Here is a 23019-nt window from a genome sequence, read left to right as displayed (position 1 = left end):
ACAGAGCCCTTAGGTAAGTTCATTAATTTTAACATTAACAAATTTGCATTTGATTTACCCTATGTTTGTAAAGATTCATGGGACTTTCTTTCTGGCATTCAAAAAAATTTTTACAAACCAGATTTACTGATGGCAACTATTGATATAGTTGAGCTATTTCCTAGTATTCCTCATGATGTGGGCTTGGAATGGTTTAATGACACTTTAACTTTTGAATCTAGCCTAGGGGCTAACATGATTGGATTATTGGTTGAGTTCATGGAAACTGTCCTGGACAACAATTTTATTTATTTTAAGGGTGATTTCTACAAACAAAAGAAGGGTGTAGCAATGGGCACGGCTTGTGCTTCCACCTACACCAATATTGTACTACACCACTGGGAAAGTAAATTCATCTTTTCTACAACTTGGGCTCAACATATTATCCACTATCAAAGATATCTTGATGATATCTGCCTTTTATGGGATGGTACCTTGGACCAATGTTTGGAATTTATGGCCTATATCAACTCTACTACCCCCTTTTTAGCATTTACTCACAGTGTTAACAGTGATTATTTGAATTATCTTGATGTTGCTCTTTTTAAGGATGTTATTAATTGTACCTTTCAATCTAAAGTATATAGGAAAAGTTCTTTCTCTAACTCTTATTTGCACTTCAATAGTGGTCACCCCTTTCACCAGAAGAAAGGGATAGTGAAAGGGCAATTCATACGTGCCTCTAGGATGTGTAGTACATTAGAGTTTTTCCTTGATGAGGTCAGTTATTTGAAGCAACTTTTCAATGAAAGGGGGTACCCAGTGTACTTAGTTAATGATTTAGCTGGGAGGTAATTGCAGGCAGGGAGACTGTGTATTACCCTCTTTTAGGTAGTGGGGTGACTCATGAAACCCTTTTTAAATAATCTAAACAGACCAAACACCAGAATAGCTTTGTGTACACCTTTTCTGGGGATTCACTGAAGGTTGAGCAGTTAATCACAAAATATTGGCCTATACTTCCACATCACAACAATTTCAAACAATTCGTCAAGGAACGCCCCCATTTCATTAGAAAAAGAGACATGAATCTTAAGGGCCTTTTTGAGGGTGAATCTGGTTTTGGTTCCACAAGGGGTTGTTCGAAATTTGGCACGTATAAGTGTAGCTCATGTAAACAATGTCCTTATGTGCTCAACGAAAATTCATTATTTATTCCATCTAGGAGGTTTAGAGTTAAGGCTGAGCATTCTCACAACTGTGGTACTAAAGGGGTCATCTATTTGGGGTTTTGCACACAGTGCTCCAGTTTTCATGTGGGTAAAACTGAGAGAACACTCAGAAGAAGGATATATGAGCACCTCTATGATGTTTCTAAGAAGAAGGAAAACAATGCTTTTTATAAACATCTTGGTTCATGCCCCAATATGCAACTTAAGTTTTTTATATTAGATCAAGTCTTGCAGGATAGTAGAGGGGGTGAGTGGGAGGCCCGATTGGAATATAAGGAATTATGGTGGCAGCTTAAATTAAATGCAACTAAACCCCCTGGTTTGAATGACAGTGTTAGCATCATGAGTGTTTTAAAACTGAGGAGGGCTACGTTATGATGTTTATTTCTTGGTAGTTGTGTTTATTTGAACAACATGGACAACGTCTTGTTTTGAACAATTTTTTAACTACTGCTTATTTTGTACTTAATGGGCAGTAATTTTTAACCACAACTTTTGAATGGTTTTTTAGGCACATATGAATTTTTTATAATTTTTAATGTTATCTTAAAATATTACAAGTTTGGCTGGTCATGTTGATGTACTTGTTTTAATTTTGACAGCATTGAAAAGCAACTTTTTAAGACTCTAACATAACCTGGTGGTTTGCTAGTTTTAATGGCTAATTAGCATATTTTATTAATTGGAGTTCTAGTCACATGATTTGGACTAGAAGCTATTTAAGCACTGAATTTTTAATGATGGTTCATCTTGATAAAGCCTGGTATGACTCCAGGCGAAAGCGCTTGATGTAATATTCTACTTTTTATTTTTTTGTTCTTTATTAAAGTCAATTTTGATTCAAGACACGTTGGACTGTTCCATTCCTTTTAAGCCTTTGGATATTTTACTTAATTGAGTATTTACTTGACATTGTCCTTTCCAATAACTTCATCTTTTTCAATGATTGTTACTATTTACAAAAATCAGGGGTAGCGATGGGTTCCCCTTGTTGAGGGTGTTTTGCGAATAGTGTGATGGCCTTTTGGGAGGAGGAATATTTGTTCAAGTGTGATAGCTTTAAACAACATGTTATCTGGTACACAAGCTTTTTGGATGACATTTTTATCATCTTTAAAGGTGATAAAAAACAAGCTATGATGTTTGTGGAAGAAATTTCCAGTTAAACTGATTTCTTGAACTTCACCTTTGAATTTGGTGTTGATTCCATCTCTTATTTGGACATTTTTCTTGTTAAGGACTATGTGAATTTGAGATATGTAGCCAGAATTTTTAGGAAGGCTACATACTCTAATTGTTTTTTACATTTTGAGAGTAACCACCCTTTTATCAAAAAAAGGCAGTGGTTAAGGGGCAGTTAGTGAGGGCGGCCAGAATAGTCACTCTCAATGAGGATTTTTTGTTGGAATGTGAACACTTGAGAAAGATGTTTTCAACTAGGTCCTACCCTGATGATCATTTAGCACTATTATTGTTATAGGTAGTTGTTAAGAGGTGGTCTGGTTGGTTTAAAGCTTTGTTGGATGGAGAATCAATTACCCCTGACAACACTCTACATGCCTCTGGTGCGATGACTACACCTGTTGACAACAGTGTGAATTATACACTGCAATTTAGCACATCTTATTCATTAGATGCTGGACGATTAAGGAATATACTCACTAAGAACTGGTGTTTACTAACTGAAGATGTTTTGGTCAAAAAGAGGTTGTCTGATGGCCCCAGTATGATATTCAGATGTGGCCTTAATATGAAGAAATTATTAGAAAACAATGTTTATCACAGTGCCAGATATGCTATGTTCAAATGTGGGTGCTGTAGAAGTTGCCATCTTATAAAGGTGTCAAATAGGTTCTACATTTCTGACATCATTTAGTATCTGAAAGGCAGATTTAATTGTGAAAGTGTTGGGGTTGTCTACATCGCCTTATGGCAATACTGTGCTGCATTTTATATTGGTAAGACTGAGAGACATCTTAAGGAGAGAATTTATGAACACCAATACAGTATTGGCAGGTGTAATGGCAACAATGCTTTGGCTAGACATATCATGGAACATGAGGGTCACTCCTTTGAATACATGGTTATTGAACAGGTAACAAAAAACAAGAGAGGTGGCCCATGGCAATTAATTTTAGAAAGTAGAGAATTGTATTGGCAGTTGAAACTTAATGCTTCTGCCTATCCAGGTCTCAATGAGTTTGCTCTTTGAAGTGTATTTTAAAGTTAAAAGCACTTCAAAGATGAATAAGTTTTGTTTGACAGGCATTATTTTACAATTGGTGTATATAAACTATTCTTGTTAAAATTATAGCTTCATTCATAGTAGTATTGTACAAACAATATATTTTATTTATATTTATTTTTTTATAAGTATGGGATTGTTTATGATGTCATTGTTGCTTATGTCATTTCCTGCTGACATTACTGCTGACTTAATTTCCTGTTGACATTATTGCTGATGTCATTTCCTTTTGGAATATTTTAAATTGATTGTTTAACTGTTGTCCTGAGTCTGAAGAAGTTGGATTACTTGTTCAACGAAAGCGCGTGCATAAACTTTTTGGAAATTACCACTGGCCTTGTGTGTTCTTTAGCCACATTTCTGAAACCAATAGTTTCTAAACTGTTTCAGTTGATTTGCTCGGTCCTGGCATTAAGCAAATTTTTTTTTGTAAATCTTGCAAGTATTTGAGTAAAGTATCTTTATATTTTTCTGCTCTTTAGGACTTTAATTGGGTTTGGGTGTATGTGAGATTCTTGACTTGGGCAAGTTTCAGTGTCTCATTCCCAGTGTAGTAATAGTTTGTTATCTATGCTAAATACTTGGGTATGCATGTGTTACTGAAGAGATGAGTCAACAGGATTAGTTATTATTTAGGAAGCAGTAGAGGGAGGGTATATTTTTAGGGTAGAAAAGATTGACTGGTAATTGATTTTAAGATGCCCTGTGGTATAATATCTGCAGTTATGGGAGATATTCTTGTAATTTTATAGTGCAATTGTAGGTGTGGTAGCTTATTGTTAGAATACAATTCTTGTTTTGTGTTGTGCATGATGTGCTTAGTAGGCAATGTTCTGGCTTATGCTGCTAAGAAGGTGGTACAGTGTTGGAATGATAAATATTGTTTAGGCATAGGGTAGGGTGGAAAGGTCTGCAAACAGCTTAGGTGAAAATTTGGTCCAGCGGATTTGAAAATAATCTAAATGGCTCAGCAATGTAGAGGAAACCTAGGTCCTACAGTTGTTACACTATAAATTAAGACCTGTGAACAGAGCTGAAACAGATGGTAAGCTTCTTTTAATCAAATGTAGTTTCTAAATGAACAGTTATGTGTTTTTCTCAAAAATGCTTGACTATCTGATAAGCAGACTGAGATAAAATGTTATAGCATGATATGGCAAATTTCTTCTAACTCACACAAATTCATTATGTTAGAGAAGCATCCATATCAAGAACCTAGAATCCAGGCTGTCTCACTCACCAGTCAGTTCATCTGATACTAGCAGGTTCTCAGCATGCACACTTCACCTCCTACACCTACCAAACCAACAACACATAAACCTACATATGCGGAAGTGCTTACCATAAGCTTACCTAAACATCAAAGACCTCCCAAACACAAACACAAGCACGATCCACATACTACATCCTCTGCAGAATATAGTACATACAATATATCACATACCAGTGACTCAACAGTCAAAAACCTAAAGCAGAATACAAAAACAACATCTTAGTTATAGGCGGCTTACTTGTGAGACACACAGATGCCCTCTCACCAGGTCAGATAAGGAGAAAGTCACGGTCATTTGTCTGTCTGGTGCCAGGATCTGCCACATCACACGTGCACTCAAGTCTCTCAACAACAGCACTGTTATGACTCCATTATATTCCATGTTGGTGTGAATGACTTGAGATGTACCTCACTGGACTATATGAAGAGAGATATGACAGAGCTCTCTGAATATGTGTCTCAGACAAGTATGTCCCTAGCCTTAAGCAGCATTTCACTTTCACCTAGGATGATAGCTCAATACAAACAAAAAATGATTCACTTTAACAATTAGCTTAGTTTCTGGTGTCATTCAAATAGGATTCAGTATTTGTCATCTGAAATGACATGGTCAACAGACCTTGATGCTTTGCCAGAGATGGTCTTCATCTGTCATGTTCCAGATTTCGGTTACTGGCTAAGGCTCTTGTCACCCCCATAGTGCCTTTTTTAGGCAATGTCACAAGATCAAAATTCTCAATGTAAAAATACCCTCTAAAAACAACCTCAAGTTTATGCCGCAAAATGCTAGAAGTCTAAATCAGAAACTGCACTCACTTGAAGCAGTCCTCACCTTGGAAGATGCTGACATTTGTGCAGTCACTGAGACCTGGTTTAAGGCTGTGGAGAACACCCCAGCTATACCAGGTTACACTTCCTTCCACACGTTCATACCACAAACTGAAGGTGTGAGAACTAAAGGAGGTGATGTATCAATATTCATTAAAGATAAATACACCTCTAGATTGGTTAAACAGCAAGATTCCCTTGAATAACTTCAGGTGCAACTGACTGTAGGTAAGACCCCTCTTCAGGTCATTCCCAGCTATAGGACCCCCTCCATGAATCAGGACATCCACTCAGCCTACTTGGATCTACTTGAGTCAATCAGGATACAACCAAACATCCTAGTTTTGGGTTACTTTAATTAGCCATCCATTGACTGGGTAAATTATATGTGTTCTAACTCACCTTCCCAAAGGTTCCTGGGCTTTGTCAACTCCATTGTCTTGGACCAGCTCATTGACACACTCACAAGGGGCTCAGATATCCTGGATCTGGTGCTTACCAACATGGGGGACCACTGCACTACCCCCAGCATGTGCCCATCCCTGGTGAGATCTAACCACAAATCAATCTCGCTAGAAGTAGATATAACACAAGATCCTCCCTTAGGAACAACTAGACTATAAAACTTCTCCAAGGCCAATTACAACCTCTTACATGACAAGCGTAAATAGCTTCATAGGCCCTCCCTCACTGATGAAACAGACACCTATGCTGAGTTATACACCAATGCACAATGAACAAGCACATGTACAATTGAAATGACTCTGCCATAGCTGATAGAACCAAAGCAAGATATTCAAGGAAACACAAACCTGCCTGGTGGATACTGCCATTAATAGGCTACACAATAGGAGAAAGAAATTGCTGTCTAAAAGCAGGAAGGAAAGATCTCAAAAGTGGAAACACTCCTTCCTCTACTTAAACAAGCAAATAAGACTCCTAGTGAAGTCCTCCAAAGCTAACTACAACTCCAAATTAGCTTCCCTAACTAAGGATAACCACAAGACATTCTTTAGTTACATCCATAACCTCAAAGGTAAGGTCCAGATTTGCAGTGAACTCATAGTTAATGGTACTGCGTCTACAGAACCTGTGGATACAGCAAACCTGCTGGCTGACAGGTTCAGTGAAAACTTCACTTCCCTGTCCCCGCCACATATACACCAAAGCATCCCTAACACCTGTCCCCCATCTAGTATCTCCAAGGAACAGGCCTTAAACACCCTCTCCAAAGCCAAAAACACAGCCTCTTTGGGACCAGACAACATCCCAGGCTGTGTTCTGCATAGGTTAAAACAAGAATTAGCATCACCACTGGGATGCTTTTCAATCACAGCCTAAGTACTGGCTTCCTCCCAGTGGAATGGAAAACAGCTACCATCATCCATTTTATACAAAGGATGTCCATCCATGGACCCCAGGAACTACAGACCCATTAGCTTGACCAGTCTTATCTGCAAGGCCAGGGAATGAATCATCATGTACCTTATTAACAAAGATACAGGAAATCTCCAAATGCTCGATCCCACCCAGTTTGGCTTTGTCAAGGGGCAATCATGCCTGTTAAACTTGGTGGACTTCTTTTAGACAGTCACCAAAGCCCTAGACATGGACAAATCTGTGCATATGGCCTACCTAGACTTAGCCAAAGCCTTTAACCTAATCCTCCACTCAGGCATCATTGATAATCTCATCCAGCTGGGTATCAACCCATATATTGTCAACTGGGTTGCAAACTAGCTTACTGATAGAACTCATACGGCCAAAACAGGGGGCTTCACTACCACCAGTGGTGTTCCACAGGGATCAGATCTGGGACCTCTATTGTTTGGAATATACTTCTCTGAAGTACAGGCTAAAACTAAAGGACTGTGGTTGACAAAAGTTTGCTGATGACTGCAAACTGGGAGTGATCACTGAAACCCATACCAACGTCAACACCTGCAAGAAGGTCTTACACAGACTAATGACTGGTGCCAAAGTCATGGTCTTGAACTTAATGCAAAAAAATGCATTATCATCCCCTTCAGCAAGGATGATGTTCCTGCAAACTACCACATCAATAGGAATACCCTAAGACCACAGTCAGTGGTGAGAGATCAGTTCGACAGCAACCTTAATTTTAATCACCATGTCTCCACAATGGTAAAAGGAGATTTTATATCGCTCATCTCATAAGCAAGGGCATTGTGTCCAGAAAGAAAGAGGTTATAACTCCCTGTACTCTTCCCTCACCAGACCAATAATAGAGTACAATGCTCCCTTTGGTATGTTTCTTTCCAAACACCTGCAGCAACTGGAAAGACCAAAACGGTTCCTTACAACGAAAATGTACGGTCTTCATGATTTGTCTTATGCAGACAGACTGAAATCATTATCACTTTACTCTGTGTCATACAGACTACTGAGAGGTAACCTGTGCCTTGCACATAGAGCAGTCTCTGACCCAGATTTAATGGAAATGCTGCACCTTTGAAAGTCAAATGGCACACAGGTCACTCGCTCAAAAGACCTTAACCTAGTATGTAACATCAACAAAACTTGCTGGAGAGACAGATTTGTCTCACAGAGGTTCCCTACCATTGGAACAAGCTTCCTATTCATGTCAAAGTAATCCCCTCATTGGCCCTATTTAACCGTAATTTGGATGACTGGATGGGTAACCAGAAATTTACCTTGAGGGTTCCACCTGTGTCCCTCTTGGACAGGAGCAATAGGTGCTGATTTTAGTGGTCTGCTTGAAACAGACACCCTTGAGAACATGGTTTGAACTTCGCAAGGCTTGTCAGGGTCCTGGGTCCTACTCTCTGGACTACCTCTGTAAGACTGGACCTGGCACAGAACCTAAGAGTGCCCTGCAGATCTGGCCATCAACATCTGCTGGGAGGGTTTTCCTTATGAACCTACCCGCTTGCTCCTCAGTCACTCACTGTTTCTGTGGTAAAGTCCGGGTGTGGGCATGCAGTAGGGACAGGAGACATTTCACCTTGCCTCTATGGCAACTCAGCCATGGCCTCACTCTATTCCTCTCTTGGACACATCCTTAGTGGCAAGGCCTGTGATAGGGAGTGCTGTTAGAGATGCCCTCAAGCCACCCTCCCACCAGAGATGGTAATGCCCCTCCCTTTCTGCCACTTTATCAATCACCCGAAACACTACTCAAACATGGATCAGCTGCACTATAGTCATGGCTTTATCCCTCTACACCACTGAAGCAGCTAGCATACCACAAGTTAATAACTGGTCAGCATACTTCAACTAGCGTTGCTAATTGTATTTGTTTTGGGAAACCTCATGTATTACGGGTTTACTTCAGTAGACCGATAGTCCACAAGAATGACATTCACAACACTGAGACCGGAAGACCGACAACGAAAATAACAGACAGTTCGAAATCCCGATGCTGAAAACACCGACATGTGAAACGAGCGCGACTATGTAAGTATGCAATAGTGATGGATGTTAGGGTGTGGGTAAGGTAAGTGTGCGATAGTGACGGACCTTAGGGTTAGGGTGCGGGTAAGGTAAGTGTGCGATAGTGATGGACTTTAGGGTTAGGGTGCGGTTAAGGTAAGTGTGCGATAGTGATGGACCTTAGGGTTAGGGTTTGGGTTAAGGTTAGTGCATAGATAGTTGCGTATGTAAGATTTAGTGTAAGTTTGTAAGGTTTTTGGTGTGCTTGTGTTGTGTGTGTTGTGAGTCAGTGTTATGGTGTTCGGTAATGCGGACTGTCTGTTTTGTGTGGTGTAGGCGTTTTGGCTGTCGGGTTTGTGGTGTGTCGGTGTAGTGTAGGAGATCCTGTATTATAACCTATGTCCAAAACCTGATGCGGTATTAGGTACAACCAGAAATTCAGATACTAGCAACCAATGGAGAACAGCAACAATCATCCCTCTGCACAATGGTGGGCCATCTACAGACCCTGGAAACTACAGACCGATTAGTCTCACTAGTCTTATATGTGAAGCCATGGAAAGAATTATCATGGAAATGATCAATAGAGATATAATAAACCTCCAGTCAGTGAACCCAACTCAGTTTGGTTTTGTGTCTGGTGGACTTCTTTGAGAAGGTAATCAAAGCGATGGATGAGAGAAAAATGGTTCACACTGTCTACCTTGACCTGAACAAGGCATTTGACATAATACCTGGCTTGGGTATTGTTGACAAACTCAGGAGGTTAGGTACAAACTCATATGTAACCTGGTGGATAGTCAACTGGCTCACAGACAGAACCCAGGAATTTAGAACTGGGGGGTCCACCTCTATAAAGAGATCAGTCACAAGGCGAATCCCCCAGGGATCAGTCCTTGGAACGCTCTTTTTTGTCATTTACTTCTCTGAAGTCAAGGCCAATGTCAGAGGTCTCTGGCTGACTAAAGTTGCAGATGGTTGCAAATTAGGAGCTGTCATTGAATCCCACACTGACACAAATGCTCTCCAAGAGGGGCTAACACAGACAAACAACTGGTGTAAGAGCCATGGACTAAAACTAAATGTCAAGAAATGCATAATAGTATCCTTTGTGAAATCATCCACCCCTGTTAACTATCATACTGACAACACACCCCTTAGAGTTGACCCAGTAGTCAGGGACTTAGGGGCACAGATAGTAATCTAGCCTTTGATCATCACGTGTCTACAGTAGTGAGGAAATGATTCTATGTTGTGCAACTTATAAACAAAGGTATGGCATCTAAGTCCAAGGAAGTCATTGTTCCACTGTATTTGGCATTCATCAGACCTATCATTGAGTACAATGACCCCTTTGGTATGTCCAACAGGCATATCCAACAAATGGAACATCCACAGAGGTTCCTCACTAAAAGAATATAGGGCATACGTAGTATGTCCTATGCAGACTGCCTCAAGGACCTATCCATGTATTCTGTCTCCTACAGGCTTTTGAGGGGAGATCTATGCCTGGCATACAGGGCATTGTCAGACCCCACTCTGATAGACATCCTGCATACCCACAAATCAAACAGCACCTGAATTACCCATTCTAAAGACTTAAACCTGCCTTTGATATAAATAGGACCTGCTGGAGAGACAGGTATGTATCCCAGAGACTACCTTGTATATGGAACAGGCTCCCCATCCATGTGAAGCAGAGTTCCTCCCTAACCCAATTCAAGTGCAGTTTGGGGAAATGGATGGGGAACAGGAAATTCATCCCTGGCTTGACACCTATGTGTCTATGGACACAGGCATCATGTAAATGGTTCATCTCCCAGGCCCCTGCTTGTAAATGCTTCATCTCCCAAACCCATGTGTACACTTATCAAGGTTACCAGAACTTGTCAGAGATTTGGAATGCATGTCTAGGTTTAGAAAGGACCTTGTGGTCATTAGCCTAGTAAACACCTATGAAGTGATGAGCCATTTTATAAAAACTAGCTTGGTACTGTGTAATTACAGTATGTAATCTATGTGTAAAACAACAGTAGGTTAGTATGCAGCTCAAATGCAAATATCACTCCATTTTTTGACAGTCCAAAGTTGTAACCTGGAAAAGTATACCCAAGTGCTAATGGCATATGAGTTGCTGGAAAATGCAGAAAGAGGCAGTACCATTTAAGCAATCTCATACCTCTCAACTGTGCAGAATTTCAAAGAATGTTCAGATTTTTGCTTCATATTTTTTATCTATTCCTCAAATAATTTTGTGATTTTCTGGCAAATCATTGAAGACTTAAGTCACTGAATAACGACAGACATTTCACTTTCAGTGTTTGTATCCTTCAGAAAATGTATGTTAATATAAAATCTGTTATTCTATTATTCTAGCAAATCTTTCCCTGATATGACTTTGTCCAGAACTTTTGCGCTAAGACCTTGAGAATATGCACACTTAGAACCTGGCAAAAAAAAAAAGTAATTTGACACTAGACATATTACTTCATATTAAAACTAAACATTGTATAATTTAGGAATGGATAACATATACGTTGTACAGCTCTAGAAACAGCTGACTGTAGGAATGGCTGATATTATAATTCGATATCAACAATGCAAAAGGTTCCACTGCAGAAGACTTGATATAATAAGTTGCATTAACATTGTTGGAATATTGGTGTGGGACAGTGCAGGAAGAGTAGTAACATGGATTGTTGTGTTAATATACATTTACAGCAGTGAGGGTGGGGGGACAAGTGATGATATATCCAGTCAGGCACATGGATTTAACTTGAACTTAAAAAGGGTGTTTTAAAATCCAATCAAGGAGACATGACTACAGTGAAATGATGAATATATCACAGTATAGTGGTTTTAGTAAGAGATCAGAGCTTGTGGGTGCCTACCTACCCATATGCACTGCACTTAGAATATTGTCATACTGAAAAGTGCAGACAGTACCTTGTGAGGACAGCGACCTAATTAAACTGAAAAGAGGTGTGAATGAACCATAAAGGTACTGTGAGGCAGAAAGGAAGGTTTGTGTTACAAGGAAAAGCCTTAGAAAGAGAAAAGTGGTGCTAGCTACTTAATAAAAGTGGGACTAAAATGTCTGATACTTGAAAATACCCTTTAGCATTTCAGAGGAGGAGGTCACTGCACCTACATTATGTTAGTATTGCACGACTCTGGTGTCCGAGCCTCTTGCAAGATGACAATGTCTGGAAGACAGAGAATTATACTATAAGGGGTGTTCTGGAGTGCTGGGGAGAGTTTGTAGGGTTAAGTCAGGCATAGGATGTAATATTGCACTCTTTACTGTCCAGACGTGTAGGGACACAATTTCTGGGTCCTGTAAGGGAGCATTCCAGAGCACTGCGGCCATGCTAGATAACTGATGTGCCTAAAGTTCACCATGTACATGAGTACTAAAAAATGTGTCCTTTTTAGCCACTATTGGGTATTGAGAATAGAAATGAATATCAATAGGACCTTATTTTACTTCCTTGTTTCATTTGCCTGGTATTATGTAGCAATTTGAATACATGTTGTGTTTGGGTTCACTACACTGTAGTACAACATGGGTCTATGAATTGCTAATAGCCTGTGATAGTCTGCACAGGGTGATTACTGTGCAGATAGATGTGTGCTGTGTACTATGCAACCTGTCTATGAATCCAGCCTTTTTCCACAACACCTTCCTGTACTTCAGGCTTCCTCAAGAATTGTAAGTTACTGTCTGCACTTGCTATGCTTTGCAAATAAATTGAATGCAGAAATTAATTTTCACTGGCTAGTTTCACTATGAATACTGCTCACAGATCTAAGTGTTTCATTTAAGCATGAAGCAAACTCACAGTTATCAGCATACTGTTTCAGCAGTGCACATATCCCTCTTGACCTAATAGTTGCAATTATTAAAATTACATAATCCTGTGGTTATCAGCAGTTTGTGCTCAGTATGTTCCTCTGAAATTTTTGCACTCTGTCTACTTAGGATTTTGTGACCAGAGCAATTTCCAGAGTAATTATATATATATAGATATTTTATACGCGTGTAACCAGAGTAATGTTGGTATGTTCAACTCCAAAGAAATGTCATTCCTTATGAAAAAAATCTTATTTCATTCTATACTTGCAAAACAAAGCTCAGTTAGTGGCTTAAATTATTTAATTCTTACCAGCTGAATCATAACAATTTTAATTACTACTTTTTTCTGGGTACGTTATATACTTTTAAGAAACACATACAGACCAAGAGACCATCTTAAAGCCACTATATTACTAAGCACTTGTGCTTTCACTTTATATATGGTGTAGAGGCTCACTGTTTATATGTACTGGGCAGAACGTCACAGTTGTCATACAGAAGCTGAAGTTCTGGCTGTGCTGGTTAAAGATGCTGAGGTCCAGAATGTCATAGAAACCAGTCTTCCCACTCAGAACCAGAAAATGGTGGGAATAAAACTCATGCCTTCTTCTGTTACTCAGCAGTCTCTACAGCCTCTTTCAGCAGTAGACTCTGGGCCACCAGGACTGGTCCAGCACTAGAACTCTTAATAGGGAAAGCCTGCAGTGACCACATCTGGACTCCATCAGTTCTTTGTAATTGTTTTCCAAACCTCAGTGAACTCAGAGAATTTGTAATTGTTTTCCAAACCACAGTGAACTCAGAGAAGTGCCCTTATGGGCAGACTCAGTTTGAACTTAAAGCAGCTAAACTGCACTGACTGACCACATCTAAAATCCATTGGTTCTTTCTGATTGTTCTCCATGGCATGGGCGACTCCATAGTCAGGCACACTGATGTCCCACTCACCAGGCTAAATAAGAAGAAGATTATGGTCAGCTGCCTGTTGGGTGCCAGGATCCACCACATAACCCACGCACTCAGGTCACTCCACAACAAGTACAAATATGACTCTGTCATTGTCCATGTTAGAGTGAATGACCTGAGATGTACTTCTCTGGACTACATGAAAAGAGACATGGAGGAGCTCTCAGGTCTTGTAGCCCAGACAGGTATGACCCTTGCACTGAGTAGCATCTTGCCATCGCCCGGAATGATACCACAGTACAAGGACAAAATGATTGACTTCAAGAATTCGCTAAGCTTCTGGTGTCATTCTAAGGGGATTCAGTATCTGTCAGACTGCGATGACATGATTGACAGACCACGATGCTTTGCCATTGATGGCTTGCACCTGTCACCCCTGGGATTTAGGATACTGGCTAAGGCTCTTGCCACCCCTATAGTGCCTTTTTTAGACAGGGTTCAAATGACAAAATTACCACCGTAACAGGTATAAGCAAGCAAAATTTGAGGGTAATGCTACTCAGTGCTATAAGTCTAAACCTCAAAATGCACTCACTCCAGGCACTTCTCAAAATGGAAAACACTGACATCTGTGCAGTGACAGAGACCTGGTTCAAGGCTCCAGAGAGCACCCCTGCAATACCAGACTACAATTCATACCACACCTTTCGGCCACCTAACCTGGACCGAATCACTAAAGGCGGAGCCGTGTCCATATTCACCAAAGATATCCACACCTCCAGGCTAGTTGCCCAACATAATGCATCTGAGATTCTCCAGGTGCAACTAACACTAGGCAAGACTGCAATCCAAATTGTAGCTTGCTACAGATCCCCCACCATGCCCCATGATTCTCACTTCACTTTTCTTACCATACTAGAAAGTATTAAGGTACAACCAAATATCCTAATACTGAGCAACTTCAACTACCCCACCATTAACTGGGAAAACTACTCATGTACCAACACATTTGCTTAATGATGTTTGGAATTCATAAATTCCAATGTCTTGGATCAACTTATCCATACCCCCACCAGGGGTACCAATAGCCTAGACCTGGTCATTACCAACATTGGTGATCGATGCTCCACACCAGGTCAGCTCCTCATTGGTCAGATCCAACCATAAGCTAATCACCCTAGACATCCACATCACACCCCACCTCCCCCATTAAGGTAACCACCATAAAACCTTCTCCAAAGCTAACTGCATGCTTCTCAAGACAGAAGTGGCAAACTTCACGACACCCATGCAGATGGGAAGTAGAAGTACAACTGCTGAATCTCACATCAATGCACTGTATGAACACATACATGAGTGCATGGACTGTGCCATCCCAAATAGAACCAAGATGCTCTCCTCAAAAAAAGGAAGCCAATCTAGTGGTCCCCTGCCATAAACAAACTCTACAACAAAAGGAAGAAACTGTTGCAAAAAAGAGTAAAATCCCAAGATTGGAAAAACTCCCTTGTCAGCCTCAGTAAGAAGCTGAGATCCCTCATAAAATCCTCCAAAGCTAGTTACGAAAACAAAATTGCCACAGATTCTAAAGACAACTACAAGGCATTCTATAGTTATGTCAAGAATCTCAATGGCAACACTGAGATCTGCTCTGAGTTACAGCACAATGGCACTAAATATACAGAACCAACTGATATTGCCAACTTCCTGGAAGATAGGTTCAGTGCTAACTTTACCCCCCCTCACCCCCTAAAGGGCCCATCTCAATACCGGAAGAATACCAAGCCCCGATAATCACTGCCACACAAGTAAAAACTGCACTCTCCAAAGCCAAGAATACAGCATCCATGGGACCAGACAACAACCCAGGTTGTGTTCTGCATGAACTACAAAATGAACTGGCACCCCATCTAAGTACCATGTTCAGTCATAGCATCACTTCAGGCTTTGTGCCTACTGAATGGTGCACAGCTACGGTTATTCCACTCCACAAGGGGGATCCAGCACGGACCCTGGGAAGTACCGCCCCTTTAGCCTGATCTGCAAGGCCATGGAGCATATCATCATGGAACTTATAAACAAAGACATAGGTAGCCTTCAAACTCTAGACTCCACCCAGTTTGGGTTTGTGAAAGGCAGATTATGTCACCTAAATCTGACTGACTTCTTTGAAGCAGTCACCAGAGATGTGGACGAGGGTAAAGTGGTTCACACAGCCTATCTAGACCTCGCCAAGGCATTCAACATCATCCCCCACTCTGGAATCATAGATAAACTCACTAAACTGGGCATAAATCCCTATGTCACGCGATGGGTTGCCAACTGGCTCACTGAGAGAACCCACACCATGAAAGTAGCAGACTCCAAATCTGACTCCAGACCAGTGACAAGTGGAGTACCACGGAGTTCAGTCCTGGGTCCACTTCTGTTTAACATCTACTTCTCTGAAGTTCAGGCCAACACAGAGGGTCTATGGCTAACAAAGTTCACAGATGACTGCAGACTGGGAGCCTTTATTGAATCCCCAAATGATGTGGACATTCTACAAAAGGGCCTCACTGTGACAGATGCCTGGTGTCATAGCCATAGCCTCAAGCTCAATGCCAAAAAATGCATAGTCATCCCCTTTGGGAAAAACCCTGTGGCCATGAACTACCACATAGGTGGTAATCTACTTAATAACAAAAGTGTGATGAGAGACTTAGGGACACAGGTGGGCAGTAGTCTCTCCTTTGATAACCACATCACCACAGTTATCAGGAAATCCTTCTATGCGGCACACCTCATCATAAAAGGTTTCTCATCCAGAAAAAAGGAAGTCATTTTTCCTCTCTACTCATCCCTCATTAGACCAATAGAGTACAATGCCCCGTTTGGTATGTACCTCACATGACATTTACAACAATTGAAAAGGCCACAGAAATACCTCACAAAGAGGATCACCGGCCTCAAACAGATGCCCTATGCAGACCGTCTCAAAAAACTCCGTCACATATTGCCTACTTAGAGGCAAACACTGCCTAATATGCAAAGCCATGTCAAACCCAGAGCTGTTGGACATGCTACACTTAAAGAAATCCCAATCCCTCTGAGCCACATGTTCCAGTTACCTAAACCTTGTCACCACAATAAACAAAACATGCTGAGACTACTCTGGAACAGACTGCCCATTCATGTCAAGCAGAACACCTAATTAGCCCTCTTTAAGAGAAATCTTAATGACTGGATGGGAAATAGGAAATTCACCCTGGGGATCACTTTTGTGTCTCTGCTCAACAGGAGCACAGGAAAATAATTTTTGGGTGGCGAAATCCAGGGAATCTTTATGGGTAGGCTTGTACAGGCCCTAGGGCCGATAGCCTAGTACCTACCTATGAACTTATGTCAAGGCGAATTGAAAGACCTGACTCCATGAACAGCACCAGAATGTAGCCAGACATGATGTGGTGTAGACAAGCTTGTCCTTGTGTGCAAGCTTGGTAGCCCAGGATAGGATGAGACTGAGTAGCACCACCTCACCATCCTTAGATGCTAAGGATGGGTCTTCCTGTTTGGAACTTGCTATCTTTAGAGGGTAAAAACAAACCAGAGGTGCAGAAACAAGTGCTAAGAAATATATGTTGTTTGGTTGTTGTTGTTGTGTCTTTTGGCTTTTCCCGGTTAGGGGTCGCCACAGCTGAACTCCGGTCCGCTAATGATTGGCAGTTGATTTTTACATGCTGAGTTGCCAGCCCTAATGCACAACCTTCAATGAAGGTACGCCCATTCACACATGTCTCCATGCAGAAGACGCTCTAGCTGAGAGTCGAACTGGTCAGTGTCTTACTGTGAGGCAACAACACTACCGCAGCACCACCACAGCGGTATTATGTTCTTATTAACCCAAGTTTATTCACATTTGAAGGCATTTAGAGTTTGATAGATTTGCAGTTTGACATTGTTGGCTTCATTTACTGAGGTCTGCAACTGTTTTACAGCTTTGTGGTTTTCATTTTGTGTACTTGAGCTGTTTACAGTTTTGGGCCTGTATCTCAGATACTGGGGTCTTTGAGAATAGTCTATTGTGTGGTGATTTAGATTTGTACATTTTGTAAATTTATTTTCCAATACATAGTTAGTGTAAGTGTGAAAATAAGTCATATAATTTAATGCTACAGTTTTTTAAATGTACAAAGCTTAATATTTCTAACTTAAATCTTTTATTATAACCAACGTAGCAAAACACAGGAGCGTATATAGGCAGAGTGAAAGAATCCACATCAACGAATCCTCGTAGTAGTAAAATGTTCAAAACAAGGTAGTCTTCACTTCACCAAGTTAATGAAAAACTTTTTATTGGATATTCAGTAAAAATCGGCAAGCACTTTCACCCTCATGGGCTTCTTCAAGCCAAAACTCTGAACATTTTTTAAAAACTCTATATATAGTTAAAAATAATGACATCATATCCTGTGAAATAATTACATAGGCTGCAATCAATTAGTAATAGTAATTAACTGTTGCAGCTCTATACACAAAGATCTTACATTATAAATCAATAAAAGATTAATAAAAAATGACTCTCTTAAAAACATTATAAAATTCTTTGTAGTTTATAGTATCAAATTCATAAACTTATAAAATAATAAGATACTATAATTAACAATGTATTAAGCCTTTAAACCTTCATCTTCCTACCTTTCAACATAGGTCTCAGGGGGACCCTATCATTCAACCCAGGTTTCCTATCTGCTCTCAACCTGATAATCCATCTCATCTCGCATTGTTCTGTATAATTCATAACAGCACCCCCTCTCAGTGTAGGTATATTAGCCTGTATAACTAAAAACTTAAACTTGTGTTGTTCTGATGTTTCTAAAATATGTTTAGATAGAGCATTTTTGTTTGATTTGATGCGGGTTGTATACTGATGTTCCCTAATTCTATCTTTAAGTCTTCTATCAGTTTTGCCCACATAAAATGCTGGGAAAAACATGCAATGAGCTAGGTAAGCAATGTGTTCAGTATCACATGTAGCTTTAACATTAAATCTGAAACATTGTTGGCTGATGGGATGTATAAATGATTCATTACTATCTATCATGTTACAAAAATTACATTTCCGACAAGGTTTAGTGCAACCTGATAGAGCATGGTATTGTTGACTGCTAATTCTGTCAGGGTAACAAAGGAGTCTGTGAAGATTCATATGATTTTTATATATAAACTTAGGGGTATCTCCAACTATGTTACAGAGTTGTGAATCAACTGTAAGAATGTCCCAATACTTAAAATATATATTTCTAATCTCATTAACATGCTGTGTATAATATAATGACACCTTGGTGTCATTACTATATCTTATATTTTTACCTTTAACCAAAAATTATACATACAGAAAGATGGCGTAGCTATGGGCACCTCATGTGCCAATAGCTATGCCAATCTAGTTATGGCTGATTGGGAAAGGTATAGATTATTTGAACTGAATAGTTTTAAAAAGTCTGTGACGTTTTATGCACGCTTTGTAGATGACATTTTCCTGGTGTGGACAACTAGTGAAAAAGAGTTAGGGTATTTCTTAGAAGAAATTAATATGTTGACCCCCTACTTAAAATTTACAGTGAATGCATCACTGACTTCAGTTTCTTTTTTGGATGTGTATGTGGAAAAGCTCCCTAGTGGTTTATTGAATAGGGGCATTTTTAGAAAGTCATGTTATAGGAATTCATCATTACATAGAACAAGCATGCACCTTAAGTTTGTATTTAGAAACATCGTTAGGGGACAAGCTATGAGAGTATCCCGTCTTAATCCCACCAATGAAGGCTTTCACCGTGATCTGTCTAACTTCAATTATCAATTAATAGATAGAGCCTACAGTCAAAGAGAAATTAGTGAAGGCTTTGAAGGGGTAGAAACACTTAGGAAAAACAGGGCATGTCCCTATTTTATGAGTAGAGTAGAAGGAGAGAACGATGGAAATAATACACTAACCAACACCTCAGGATATAGTACTGACACCAAGGTGTCATTATATTATACACAGGATGGAAATAATACACTAACCAATACCTCAGGATATAGTACTGACACCAAGGTGTCATTATATTATACACAGGATGGAAATAATACACTAACCGATACCTCAGGATATAGTACTGACATCAAGGTGTCATTATATTATACACAGGATGGAAATAATACACTAACCAATACCTCAGGATATAGTACTGACACCAAGGTGTCATTATATTATACGCAGGATGGAAATAATACACTAACCAACACCTCAGGATATAGTACTGACACCAAGGTGTTATATTATATGCAGGATGGAAATAATACACTAACCAACACCTCAGGATATAGTACTGACACCAAGGTGTCATTATATTATATGCAAGATGGAAATAATACACCAACCAACACCTCAGGATATAGTACTGACACCAAGGTGTCATTATATTACATGCAGGATGGAAATAATCCACTAACCAACACCTCAGGATATAGTACTGACACCAAGGTGTCATTATATTATACGCAGGATGGAAATAATACACTAACCAATACCTCAGGATATAGTACTGACACCAAGGTGTCATATTATATGCAGGATGGAAATAATACACTAGCCAACACCTCAGGATATAGTACTGACACCAAGGTGTCATTATATTATACGCAAGATGGAAATAATACACCAACCAACACCTCAGGATATAGTACTGACACCAAGGTGTCATTATATTACACACAGGATGGAAATAATACACTAACCAACACCTCAGGATATAGTACTGACACCAAGGTGTCATTATATTATACGCAGGATGGAAATAATACACTAACCAATACCTCAGGATATAGTACTGACACCAAGGTGTCATTATATTATACACAGGATGTTAATGAGATTAGAAATATATATTTTAAGTATTGGGACATCGTTACAGTTGATCCACAACTCCGTAACATAGTTGGAGATACCCCTAAGTTTATATATAAAAATCGTATGAATCTTCACAGACTCCTTTGTTACCCTGACAGAATTAGCAGTCAACAATACCATGCTCTATCAGGTTGCACTAAACCTTGTCGGAAATGTAATTTTTGTAACATGATAGATAGTAATGCATCATTTATACATCCCATCAGCCAACGATGTTTCAGATTTAATGTTACAGCTACATGCAATACTGAACACATTGTTTACCTAGCTCATTGCACATTTTGCCCAGCATTTTATGTGGGCAAAACTGATAGAAGACTTAAAGATAGAACTAAAGAACATCAGTATAACATCCGCATCAAATCTAACAAAAATGCTCTATATAAACATATTTTAGAAACATCAGAACAACACAAGTTTAAGTTTTTAGTTATACAGGCTAGTATACCTACACTGAGAGGGGGTGATGTTATGAATTATACAGAACAATGTGAGATGAGATGGATTATCAGGTTGAGAGCAGATAGGAAACCTAGGTTGAATGATGGGGTCCCCCTGAGACCTATGTTGAAAGGTAGGAAGTTGAAGGTTTAAAGGCTTAATACATTGTTAATTATAGTATCTGATTATTTTATAAGTTTATGAGTTTGATACTATAAACTTCAAAGAATTTTATAATGTTTTTTAAGAGAGTCATTTTTTATTAATCTTTTATTGATTTATAATGTAAGATCTTTGTGTATAGAGCTGCAACAGTTAATTACTATTACTAACTGATTGCAGCCTATGTAATTATTTCACAGGATATGATGTCATTATTTTTAACTATATATAAAGTTTTTAAAAAATGTTCAGTGTTTTGGCTTGAAGAAGCCCATGAGGGTGAAAGCACTTGCCAATTTTTACTGAATATCCAATAAAAAGTTTTTCATTAACTTGGTGAAGTGAAGACTACCTTGTTTTGAACATTTTACTACTACGAGGATTCGTTAATGTGGATTCTTTCACTCTGCCTATATACGCTCCTGTGTTTTGCTACTTTGGTTATATTATTTTATTAGAGGAGCGTTCATCCTTGGGTAGCAAACTTTGACTTTTTAAATATTTTATTGTTGTGACTGTTTAAGACAAAAGCGACCTTACTGTACATTTGTAGAACACCGAGCTGTATGTCTTGCCCTTGTTGCATTTACTAGAATAATCTTATATTATATTGTTTTATATTGTTTTATTTGTAAACTTCTTGTGAGAGTTGTGCATGTGTCTGTTATCTGAAGAGAATTAGCTGTGAACTGATTGCTTCTTAAAGATCCAGGAGTCTGCTATATTCCTGAGATGTTTGTGCATAGTTCTCATTGACGCTAAATAATATAAACCGTGATATTTGTTGGTCTGTTTTGTCACTTGGCTAGAATGTACTTAGAAGATTACACTGATGTACACAAGTTAAGAAAGTCCTCCTACATGGGTGCTTAAAAAGACAAATGTATACAAATAAAAACTGCAAATAAAAGTGAGTAATACAAGAATAGGACAGAATGAAAAGAACATATAGAGGCTGGACAGGAAGAACAGTGTGGGAGAGAAAAGGGTGTGTAGAACTTCGAGGAAGACTATGAGAACTGAGGATGGTAAGCAGCTGAGTAGTAAGGTAAAAAATCGAGAGATGAATTGGAGAGGAGGCAATAGGAAACCAGTGGGCAGGGATAGAATGGGGTCAGGACATGGAGAGAAAGGGACAGTATATTGCAAAGAGCTTGTAGGAAGAGAGAAGGAGGGCTTAGAATGAGATCAGTAGCACCGCAGAAGTATGAGGGAATCAGACCAGTACCAAAAATAAAAAGGGCTGCAGTACTGGAGAGAGGAGGGTTAGGAAGATAGGAAAGCATCGAAGTACAAAAACTATTTAGGGAGAGAGAACAGAGATTGATTGATTGGTAACTCAGTCACTAAGGGAACTGCGAGTCTTGGCAAGGGGAGATGGCAGACTAGACTACAGATAAAGTAATCCTGAAAATCATACTAATGTAGTGAGACATGAGAAAAGATTACCAAGGTGGTCACAAAAGGCAGTGGTCAGATACATGCTGTGATGCATGTAACTACCACTGTCTTGCCCTTTCCAGAGGAGACAGATGAAGCGTTAGCAGGTAGGGCCAGAGAAAATGAAGTCAGGTGACAGGAGATGGGTTGGAGGTAGTATTGTCTGAAGCAGGACAGTTTGACCCTGAACGATTAGACTCCAATGCAGCTGTATACATTTTCATGTTTAAATGTACATTTATTGTCTGTGGGAATACTTAGTGGACAGTTTGAGCCCGGATGATTCGACCCCAGACTATTTGACCCCAA

At 39.6% G+C, this 23019-nt stretch overlaps 1 protein-coding gene across 1 annotated transcript in view; it reads left to right on the top strand.

Annotated features, from left to right (window-relative positions):
• Nucleotides 1-23019, top strand: part of GUCY2D (guanylate cyclase 2D, retinal) — a 1710150-nt gene that overhangs the window by 1642327 nt on the left and 44804 nt on the right. The gene's annotated exons all lie outside the window — the stretch shown is intronic.

The sequence above is a fragment of the Protopterus annectens genome, chromosome 7.part0, assembly GCF_019279795.1.
Source record: "Protopterus annectens isolate FY-2018-M chromosome 7.part0, PAN1.0, whole genome shotgun sequence".
Classification (NCBI taxonomy): Eukaryota; Metazoa; Chordata; order Ceratodontiformes; family Protopteridae; genus Protopterus; species Protopterus annectens.
The sequence above is the reverse complement of the archived record's forward strand: the minus strand, read 5'-3'. Positions and strand labels throughout refer to the sequence as shown.